The 12,579-nt window shown below is 28.7% G+C and overlaps 1 protein-coding gene across 1 annotated transcript in view; it reads right to left on the bottom strand.

The window, feature by feature from the left end:
- The window catches only part of LOC145279884 (neurofascin-like), an 825,765-nt gene that overhangs the window by 747,117 nt on the left and 66,069 nt on the right, over window positions 1-12,579 (bottom strand). The window lies entirely within an intron of this gene.

Genomic DNA, 12,579 nt, shown 5'->3' with positions numbered 1-12,579 from the left:
GAAGCGTTGAGAATGTAAACAAGATTTTAGTCTCGCATTTTCATTATTTTCGTATGCTGAAAAAAAAATATTAGTTTAGTTTAGGCTTCTTTTAAATGGTACAAAAGTTATGCTAATAACTTATATTTACATCGTAATACATGTACGGGGTTTAAATCTGCAGCACGTTTTGGAGATACCTAATGATCTTCGCACGAATTTTTGAACTCAAATAACTCTTTGAGGACGGGGCGTTACCCTCCCTCCGTTAGGCTTACCTCAATACATTTGATTGTATAACTTAGTTCGCTTAATAATTTAATAACTAAATAATAAGATGTAACTTTTAAAATCCTATTAAAATATTTTTAATTTTATAAAAAATAAATGAAGAAAATAGCAAAACAAAAATGAAAGTAAACAAAAAATCCCGGAGAACGCCGGGTATGTACAGTTGCTTAAAAATAATTTACAAGTTAATAATATGAGGAAATGATAAACCACTACAACCATTTCCTTTTTAGGAAAGCAGTGACAAAGCTAGATAAATTTTAAGGTGCGCGCACTTCATAAAGAAGTGAAGAGGGAGAGACAAACTAAGGTGGAAACAACTGGCCTCCTACCTGCTGAGACAGGTTACCTTGACCGGGTGTGGGTCAATTGTATAGGAATGAGAGCTTTGTCGCGGCCGCCTAATGTAAAAACCGTTAAAAAGGTGCGCCACTAGAAATTGAATGCTTGAAAATCACAAACAATGGTCAAACACGCTCCCACCCCCAGTTTTGAAAATTGCAAAAGTTTTAAACTGCTTCTTGAGAGGCCAGAAACAAGTATTTCTTTGTTGAAAACTAAAAACAAAATTCTGTTCTCCGTGGTTATCTTTTTAAGAGAGAGAGAGGAGAAAAGAAATACAAGAGGGGGAAAAAATGAAAGAAAGAATAAGAAAGAAAGAAAAGAAAAATAAATGAAAAAGATAAAATAGAGACAAAAGAGACAAAAACAACAGAAGAGGGGAAAATAAAAGATGAGAAAAAAAAGAGGAAAAGCGAGGAATAGACAAAGACAAAAAGAAAAAAGGGAAACGGGAGAAGAAAGACATAAAGAGTAAAAGGGAAAGTGAGCAGAGAAAAAGAGACAAAAAGAAATAAAAAGAGAAAAAAGAGAAAAGAGAGGAAAATAGAAAAAAAGGAAAAAGATAGATAAAGAGAAATAGAAAACTAGAAAAAGGAAAAAGAAATAAAAATGAGAAAAAGAGAAACAGGAAAAATAAAACAGAAAGAAAAGGAGAAACGGGGGAAGAGAGAAAAGTAAAAAAGGGAAAATGAGAGAGAAAAGCAAGAAAAGGAAAGAGAGAGAAACCAAAAATAGAGAGGAAGAAGAGAGAGAAAAGAAAGAAAAGAGAGAAAAGTGAAAGGATAGGGAAATGAGGGAAAGTGAAAGAAAAGAGAAAAGTGAAAGGAAAGAGAAAAGAGGGAAAAGTGAAAGGAAAGAGAAAAGAGAGAAAAGTGAAAGGAAAGAGAAAAGAGAAAAGTGAAAGGAAAGAGAAAAGAGAAAAGTGAAAGGAAAGAAAAAGTGAAAGGAAAGAGAAAAGAGAGAAAAGTGAAAGGAAAGAGAAAGTGAAAGGAAAGAGAAAAGTGTAAGGAAAGAGAAAAATGAAAGGAAAGAGAAAAGAGAGAAAAGTGACAGGAAAGACAAAAGTGAACTGATTGAGAAAAGTGAATGGAAAGTGAAAGGAAAGAGGAAAGAGAGAAAAGTGAAAGGAAAGAGAAAAGAGAGAAACGTGAAAGGAAATAGAAGAGAAAACAAAGAAAGAAGCAAGAGAGAGAAAAAGAAAAGATAAGAGATTAGAAAGATTTTGAAAATTGAGATGAGAAAAAAAAACGAAAAAGGGAAAAGAGGAAAATAAAATATATTTGTAAGAAAGCAATTAATTTCCATTTAAAAAACATACCAAGCAAAAAGTTGTTTTGTTGTTTGGTTGTTTTTTTTGGGGGGGCGGGGGCGGGGGTTCTTATGAGACAAAACATCGACTTAATTTCAATTTTATTTTCTCGTGGGTAGATAAGTAACTAAAAAGTTACTTGGAAAGAAAAGAAAAGAAAATCTCTTTCAACTTATTCTTAGGTGGTTTTACTAAATATGTAAGACCAAAATTATTCCCGATCATTGTACGACGACTGACAGCTCCTACTGTTTGTCATAGAAACAACGAGTAAAGTTGCTTGAATCAGCAGCAGACGAACCGGACAATTTAGTCGTGCCAGATTTTGATCGTACATAAGAGGGTTTACTAATATTGTATGACTAAATTGTACGCACCAATAATCGTACAATTTAGTCACACACACACACACACACACACACACACACACACACACACACACACACACACACACACTTGTTATAAAAAATAACATTTACTATTTTAAAAAAATAGCATTTTCTATTTAAAAAAAAAGTAATTAAATATTTTTTTTTCTTTGAACTTAAGGGATTTTTTTTCTTGTTTGATTCGTATTAAAAATAAAAATTCTCCCAAGTCTAAAAAAAAAAAAACAAGCAAACATTGATTTTTATTCTTTAGACATCATTTCTGATTTGAAGCAAAGTTCATAAGTAACCATAATGGATATTCCTTCAGATGATGTTTCAAATTCAAATACTTTAAATAGTATACAGCAAAGTAATAATGAAAGAGAACAACATCATGAAAACTTGATAATTTACCAGAACATTTAAATGATTCTCATGGATTATCTTTTGAACAAGAGACCTGTTTACTGAAAACTTCAGGAGTATCAATTTTACCAAGTTTCTTGCATCAGCAAAAGATTTATATCACTTTATTGGTTCTAGTAAAATAATTCTTGATAAATTCCCTATGGGTGTGAAAAATAATTGCCAGTTTGTTGTAAAAACAGAAAATATGCATAATGATAAGAACATACCATGATGATTGGGGAGAATGGAACTTTAAAACAAAAAAGTACCTTTGTGATTATTACGTGAGGACACATTTTATAATTATATTTAAAAGGTGGAACATGTTTTATCATTGGAAGGTGTGCAAATGTGAAAGAATTTTATTGAGCTTGAACCACAACCAAAAGAAGCTGACATCATAACGATAATAAGATAGGAGATCAATCATAGACTTTGATCAGATTTTCAACGACGAATTACACTTATAATTGACAGTGCAAATAAGACTATCAATGAACCATTATTTTATCAGTGTAAAGGACTGCAGCCACTAACAAGTTTGTAAGGACACACCCAAAAGAATTTCACACATCAAAAAAAAAAATTATATGAACATTCCTGGTTTATGAAGTTTTCGTGTAATGACAAGAAAAAAATGCAAAAAAAAATATTGGAAATTCTAATGTCTGTGACCAGATTCAGAAGTGCTTGAGACTTGTGAGTAAGTTATAAAAATTGATAGTGATTTACCTGCAGTTATACAAATTCATAGTGATTTACCTGTAATTTTATGTACATTTTCTTTGGAAACAATAGTTTAGCTAAATCCATGTTACTTGATTGGTATGATTAAATGTTATTTGATAGAAATATGTATGATTAAATGTTATTTGATAGAAATATGTATGAGTAAATGTTATTTGATGGAAATATGTATGAGTAAATGTTACTTAATGGAAATATGGATGAGTAAATGATATTTGATGGAAATACGTATTATTAAATGTTATTTGATAGAAATATGAATGAGTAACTGTTACTTGATAGAAACATGTATGATTAAATGTTATTTGATAGAAAAATGTATGAGTAAATGTTACTTGATAGAAATATGTATGATTAAATGTTACTTGATGGAAATATGTATGCTTAAATGTTACTTGAGAGAAATATGTATGAGTAAATGTTATTTGATAGAAATATGTATGAGTAAATGTTACTTGATGGAAATATGTATGATTAAATGTTACTTGACAGAAATATGTATGAGTAAATGTTATTTGATAGAAACATATATGATTAAATGTTACATGATGGAAATATGTATGATTAAATGTTAGATGATGGAAATATGTATGAGTAAATGTTAATTGATAGAAATATGTATGAATAAATGCTACTTGATTGAAATATGTATGAGTAAATGTTATTTGATGGAAATATGTATGAGTAAATGTTATTTGATAGAAATATGTATGATTAAATGTTATTTGATAGAAATATGTATAAGTAAATCTAACTTGATAGAAATATATATGATTAAATGTTATTTGATAGAAATATGTATGAGTAAATGTTATTTGATGGAAATATGTATGAGTAAATATTATTTGATAGACATATGTATGAGAAAATATTATTTGATAGAAATATGTATGAGAAAATATTATTTGATAGAAATATGTATGAGTAAATGTTATTTGATAGAAATATGTATGAGTAAATAGTATTTGATAGAAATATGTATGAGAAAATATTATTTGATAGAAATATGTATGAGTAAATATTATTTGATAGAAATATGTATGAGAAAATATTATTTGATAGACATATGTATGAGAAAATATTATTTGATAGAAATATGTATGAGTAAATATTATTTGATAGAAATATGTATGAGAAAATATTATTTGATCGAAATATGTATGAGTAAATATTATTTGATAGAAATATGTATGAGAAAATATTATTTGATAGACATATGTATGAGAAAATATTATTTGATAGAAATATGTATGAGTAAATATTATTTGATAGAAATATGTATGAGAAAATATTATTTGATCGAAATATGTATGAGTAAATGTTATTTTATAGACATATGTATGAGAAAATATTATTTGATAGAAATATGTATGAGTAAATATTGTTTGATAGAAATATGTATGAGAAAATATTATTTGATAGAAATATGTATGAGAAAATATTATTTGATAGAAATATGTATGAGTAAATATTATTTGATAGAAATATGTATGAGTAAATGTTATTTTATGTAAATATGTATGAGTAAATGTTATTTGACGGAAATATGTATGAGTAAATGTTAATTGATTGAAATATGTATGAGTAAATGTTATTTGATGGAAATATGTATGAGTAAATGTTAATTGATTGAAATATGTATGAGTAAATGTTATTTGATTGAAATATGTATGAGTAAATGTTAATTGATTGAAATATGTATGAGTAAATGTTAATTAATTGAAATATGTATGAGTAAATGTTAATTGATAGAAATATGTATGAATAAATGTTATTTGATTGAAATATGTATGAGTAAATGTTAATTGATGGAAATATGTATGAGTAAATGTTATTTGATTGACATATGTATGAGTAAATGTTAATTGATTGAAATATGTATGAGTAAATGTTAATTGATGGAAATATGTATGAGTAAATGTAACTTGATAGAAATATGTATGATTGAATGTTACTATGGAAATATGTATGTTTAAATGTTACTTGATAGAAATATGTATGATTAAATGTTACTTGATAGAAATATGTATGATTAAATGTTACTTGATAGAAATATGTATGATTAAATGTTACTTGATGGAAATATGTATGATTAAATGTTACTTGATAGAAATATGTATAATTAAATGTTACTTGATAGAAATATGTATGATTAAATGTTACTTGATGGAAATATGTATGATTAAATGTTACTTTATAGAAATATGTATGAGTAAATGTTACTTGATAGAAATATGTATGATTAAATGTTACTTGATGGAAATATGTATGAGTAAATGTTATTTGATGGAAATATCTATGATTAAATGTTAATTGATAGAAATATGTATGAGTAAATGTTATTTGATGGAAATATGTATGAGTAAATGTTATTTGATTGAAATATGTATGAGTAAATGTTATTTGATGGAAATATGTATGAGTAAATGTTATTTGGTGGAAATATGTATGAGTAAATGTTATTTGATTGAAATATGTATGAGTAAATGTTATTTGATGGAAATATGTATGAGTAAATGTTATTTGATTGAAATATGTGTGAGTAAATGTTATTTGATGGAAATATGTATGAGTAAATGTTATTTGATGGAAATATGTATGAGTAAATGTTATTTGATTGAAATATGTATGAGTAAATGTTATTTGATGGAAATATGTATGAGTAAATGTTATTTGATTGAAATATGTGTGAGTAAATGTTATTTGATGGAAATATGTATGAGTAAATGTTATTTGATGGAAATATGTATGAGTAAATGTTATTTGATGGAAATATGTATGAGTAAATGTTATTTGATTGAAATATGTATGAGTAAATGTTATTTGATGGAAATATGTATGAGTAAATGTTAATTGATTGAAATATGTATGAGTAAATGTTATTTGATGGAAATATGTATGAGTAAATGTTAATTGATTGAAATATGTATGAGTAAATGTTATTTGATGGAAATATGTATGAGTAAATGTTATTTGATGGAAATATGTATGAGTAAATGTTAATTGATTGAAATATGTATGAGTAAATGTTATTTGATGGAAATATGTATGAGTAAATGTTATTTGATTGAAATATGTATGAGTAAATGTTATTTGATGGAAATATGTATGAGTAAATGTTATTTGATGGAAATATGTATGAGTAAATGTTATTTGATTGAAATATGTATGATTAAATGTTATTTGATGGAAATATGTATGAGTAAATGTTATTTGATTGAAATATGAATGATTAAATGTTACTTGATAGAAATATGTATGATTAAATGTTACTTGATGGAAATATGTATGATTAAATGTTACTTGATAGAAATATGTATGAGTAAATGTTACTTGATAGAAATATGTATGATTAAATGTTACTTGATGGAAATATGTATGATTAAATGTTACTTTATAGAAATATGTATGAGTAAATGTTACTTGATAGAAATATGTATGATTAAATGTTACTTGATGGAAATATGTATGATTAAATGTTACTTGATAGAAATATGTATGATTAAATGTTACTTGATGGAAATATGTATGATTAAATGTTACTTGATAGAAATATGTATGATTAAATATTACTTGATAGAAATATGTATGATTAAATGTTACTTCATAGAAATATGTATGATTAAATGTTACTTGATAGAAATATGTATGATTAAATGTTACTTGATGGAAATATGTATGAGTAAATGTTACTTTATAGAAATATGTATGATTAAATGTTACTTGATAGAAATATGTATGATTAAATGTTACTTGATGGAAATATGTATGATTAAATGTTACTTGATAGAAATATGTATGATTAAATATTACTTGATAGAAATATGTATGATTAAATTTTACTTGATAGAAATATGTATGATTAAATGTTACTTGATAGAAATATGTATGATTAAATGTTACTTGATAGAAATATGTATGATTAAATGTTACTTGATGGAAATATGTATGAGTAAATGTTACTTTATAGAAATATGTATGATTAAATGTTACTTGATAGAAATATGTATGATTAAATGTTACTTGATGGAAATATGTATGAGTAAATGTTACTTTATAGAAATATGTATGATTAAATATTACTTGATAGAAATATGCATGAATAAATGTTACTTGATTGAGATATGTATGAGTAAATGTTATTTGATGGAAATATGTATGAGTAAATGTTACTTGATGGAAATATGTATGAGTAAATGTTACTTGATAGAAATATGTATGAGTAAATATTACTTGATAGAAATATACATGAATAAATGTTACTTGATTGAGATATGTATGAGTAAATGTTATTTGATGGAAATATGTATGAGTAAATGTTATTTGATGGAAATATGTATGAGTAAATGTTATTTGATTGAAATATGAATGATTAAATGTTACTTGATAGAAATATGTATGATTAAATGTTACTTGATGGAAATATGTATGATTAAATGTTACTTTATAGAAATATATATGAGTAAATGTTACTTGATAGAAATATGTATGATTAAATGTTACTTGATGGAAATATGTATGATTAAATGTTACTTGATAGAAATATGTATGATTAAATGTTACTTGATGGAAATATGTATGATTAAATGTTACTTGATAGAAATATGTATGATTAAATATTACTTGATAGAAATATGTATGATTAAATGTTACTTGATGGAAATATGTATGAGTAAATGTTTCTTTATAGAAATATGTATGATTAAATGTTACTTGATAGAAATATGTATGATTAAATGTTACTTGATGGAAATATGTATGAGTAAATGTTACTTTATAGAAATATGTATGAGTAAATATTACTTGATAGAAATATGTATGAGTAAATATTACTTGATAGAAATATGCATGAATAAATGTTACTTGATTGAGATATGTATGAGTAAATGTTACTTGATAGAAATATATTCGAGTAAATTATCTGAAAACATAATTATGTTTGCAAAGCAAAGTGGAAAAATGGTAATTGAAAAAATGAGTCAAATACCAACGCAGACTCATTAAATCATTGCATTAAAAGTTATTTAAACTAGTAAAGTTCTCACACCAAAAAAGTATTATATGGAATTGGAAACTCTAGAAGAGAAAAGGGCATCGCATACTAGATTAAAAAGTCAGTTTTAAACCTGGTGAAGACAGGATAGCGTGCTCTGAGCAGCTTCTGCCCAGATGTGTCAACAGTACTCCATTCTAGGATGTACTTGGCTCTTATGCAAGTTGAGAATGAGATCGGCAATGAGATCTACTGGAGCGGTAGAATGATCCAACCATTTTTTCAGTGCCCTTGGCAACGGATTTGATATATGTGTTCCATTTCAGATCAGAAGTGAAGATCAGTCCCAAAAACTTGTCAGAATAGTATTCTTGCCCATCAACAACTACTCTTTTCAGAGAGGAATAATTTAATGATTGAGAAGAGATATCCAGTTATTCCATAGCTGGATATCTTGTGTGCCTTTATCCCACATCTTATCAAAAGCCTCTGATGTGTCCAAAGAAATTGCCCTAGAAATGAGGCTCACGTCGAGAGATTCACTAATCCTGTGAGATATTACCACTCTAGCAGAACGGAAAACATTTGGCATGTCACTAAGTAGGTTGTTTCTGTTGAGCTGATTGATTACTTCTATTTAACACGGATTCCAGTAACTTATGATGAACAAGATTTTCTTTTTGTCTTTCATATACAATTAGTGGAGGAGGGAGAGTTACCTATCTGCAAAATGTGCCTAAATATTTTTTTTATTCATGCAGATTTTGTATTTATTTATTATAGAGCCAATTATGTATTTAGTACTCTATATAATACTGATTTCAAACATTAAAAATAAAAAAATCACTACCGAAGCCAAAAACATCTAGTGCTCTAGCCATGTTCCCTACCATTTGAGCAATTGATAAATAGGAAATATTTAAAATTAAACCACTTCAAGCTATGAATGAATTTGCGTATACGCAAAAGTAATAGAAGTATATCAGCACGTTGAAATGAACATTTTATATTTCAACTTGCCGACAGTTTTTTGTATACATTATTCATCCATCCAAACTAAGATTTTAGTTATAAGCCATCCTTGGTGTATGATTACTATTTTCTGTTAATTTCAGTTTTATGCGACCAGCAGTAGTTGAGGAGTTTATCGGTTACATATTTTCACACAGTCATGTACACACACATACATACATTTAATGTTTTATTTATACAGATTTTTGGACAAAATGATGCAGTAAAAAAAATAAATAATAATATTAATCAACAGGACATCTTACAAAATGTTAAAATTTAAATCCTACAAATATTTTAGATTTTGTTTATGGTTCAATCAATCAATTTATATATATATATATATATATATATATATATTTAAAAGAGTGTAGCCATCAACAATTGTGGGTTTTTTTTAAAGGTTTTCATCATATTTTTATTTTAAAATATTTTTATAACGCGTTTCGAGCTTAGGGTGTGCTCTCTTCAGATATTTTCGTAAAAAGTTTTTCTTTAAAATGGGAGTTTGTAGATATGCCTCCGCTGATATTAAATATGTTTTTCATAGTGATGCGATGCGTGTGTTCAGTATTCAGACGTTCTGTCTCCAACTTTAAGTGTTCACAGTGACCGGTCAAAGTTAGTTTCAAAGAGTGTTTTTTAGTCCATATGGTGAAGGTTTTTATGGCTTTTTTAGGGTTCTTTTTAAAGACTTTCTTTCCCCATGTATAGCATACACTCACACACAATCACATACGCATACATATACATTCATGTACATGTACACATGCACACGCACACGTACGCAGGCACACACACATACACACACGTACATACATAGAAATATATGTAGGAGCATACACATATACACATATACATACCCACCTACACACCCACACACGTACTCGCATACATCAACCGCTAACAATTATTTTTATTTTTTTATTATTTTTTATTTTACTTTTATATATACGGATATCGTGTAAGAGTGTTCTGTTCCTGGTTATATATACTTTTTTTTTTTTTTTTTTTTTTCCAACCAAAACATGCATGTATATATGCGCTTAATCATTCCGACATACGTACACGCACCCACACACACACAAGTAAGATGGAGAATAGGTAGAAGATATATATACACACACATACACGCACATACACACATATATGTACACACATATATGTATGTGCACATACACTCACAAACATCCACATACTATGTAGGCACATACACATACATACACACATGCACACACACAGACATATGCAGGGGCTCACACATACGCGTATATCCATATCCACACGAACACATTTACCCACTCATACATGTGCATACATATGTATATATATATATATACACATACACACACATACATACGGATGTGTATACACTCATCCACCCATATATATATATGGGCACATGCACTCACAATCACACACACACACATACATATTCATACATTCCACCTTATGTATATATTGGTTGAAGTTTCCTTTCCAATCCATGCACATATGCATACATGGATTCGGTCACTCAAACATAAGTGCACGTATACATACAAACAAAATGTAGCATAGATAACAGATGATATATAATTATACACACACGCATACACAATCATATGTGCACACCCACGCACACACACATATACTCACGCACACACGTGCGCACATACATATACATACGTTTAATTTCTAGTTGTTTGTTTGTTTAAGAGAAATGGTACTGTACTGGGTATGGGCGCGCGCACCCGCGAAAGTGTGTGCGTGCCTTATTGTGCTTTTTTGTTGTTTCGTGTGTGAGGGTGCACACCTACCCAAGCATGCATGCGTGTAAGTGTATTTTGTGTTTTGCCTATTTATGTGTATAATTATGGAGAGATGTTTAAGGCGGGGTTAAACTTTGCTATGAAATTTTTTTCTTGAGTTAGCAAGTAGAAGTAGTTGTCAGTTTGGAAGATGGGCATTATCTCGAATCTGCCTCCACTGCATGTGTGTATATGTTGTGATACATGTAGGTGTCTATTTTCCGCGATTTTATTTTAAAATAAAAATATGATGAAAACCTTTAAAAAAAAACCACAATTGTTGATGGCTACACTCTTTTAAATATACATTTTTTCTCTCGTTGGAACTGCACAACCATCACTTTAAATATAAATAACTACAACGACAGAATGCCAGCAACAAGAAAAAAGTCTCTGGAGGACCTGATGGATTCACAGACAAACCTCTCCATAGAACACAAACATCTCGAGGACGGATTGCAGCAACTAAATGAGAAAATGGACAGAATAATCCAGCTCATTTCCAACCAACAGGATAAGAAAGAGATACAATTTGAGGAAATCATTAACCAACTCAAAGCACAACAAGAATACCTGGAATACTTTAGAAGACCATATATACAGAATGAAGTACTAAAAACCAAGAAACGGAATCTCCAAAACTGGAACATCCTCCTTAAACAAAGAAAAATGGCTTTTTACCATGCAGTAAAATGCAGTGACACCGCAGCAACATACAAGACATTTCTAACCAATTCATTCCATATAAATTCCGGGAAAAAATTACACCACAAGATACAGAGGAACAAGTGAAAATTAAAAAAGCCCTAAGTATTTCAAAACTTCAGGCCGAAATCGACATATGGGAAGACAAAAAAGTACACTCTACGGAGAAGTACACAGAAATTGACAATAAAGTTTTTAAAAAAATCAAGGAACTCTGCCCCAAGGAAACACACCAACCCCTCTTGGAACTCTGGGATTCTGAATGCAAAAAAGAGGAGGAAAAATCCAGGGAAATCATTGGACGGAAAATAACCTGGCTAAAAACCTGCCGGAAAAAGAAAAAAGCAAACAATCGACAAACACATACAAGGACAACCAGGAACAGAACACTCTTACACGATATCCGCAAACACAGAGATCACATAACAAAGGTAAGAAACGAAACATACACCATACACAAACACATCCACACAACAGATACAACTACACACAAAGAAGCAACCACAATATATCCACGTCATACACAAATTCCCAACAACTGGCCCAGCCAAAACGCACACTAATAACACCTCAAAATTACACAAGAATCCGCACCCTTAACAAATACAACACACCGGACAACAAACCACACAA

The sequence above is a fragment of the Euprymna scolopes genome, chromosome 7, assembly GCF_053919585.1.
Source record: "Euprymna scolopes isolate OS-2025 chromosome 7, ASM5391958v1, whole genome shotgun sequence".
Classification (NCBI taxonomy): Eukaryota; Metazoa; Mollusca; class Cephalopoda; order Sepiida; family Sepiolidae; genus Euprymna; species Euprymna scolopes.
Note: the sequence above shows the minus strand (reverse complement) of the source record. Positions and strands in the feature narration are given on the sequence as shown.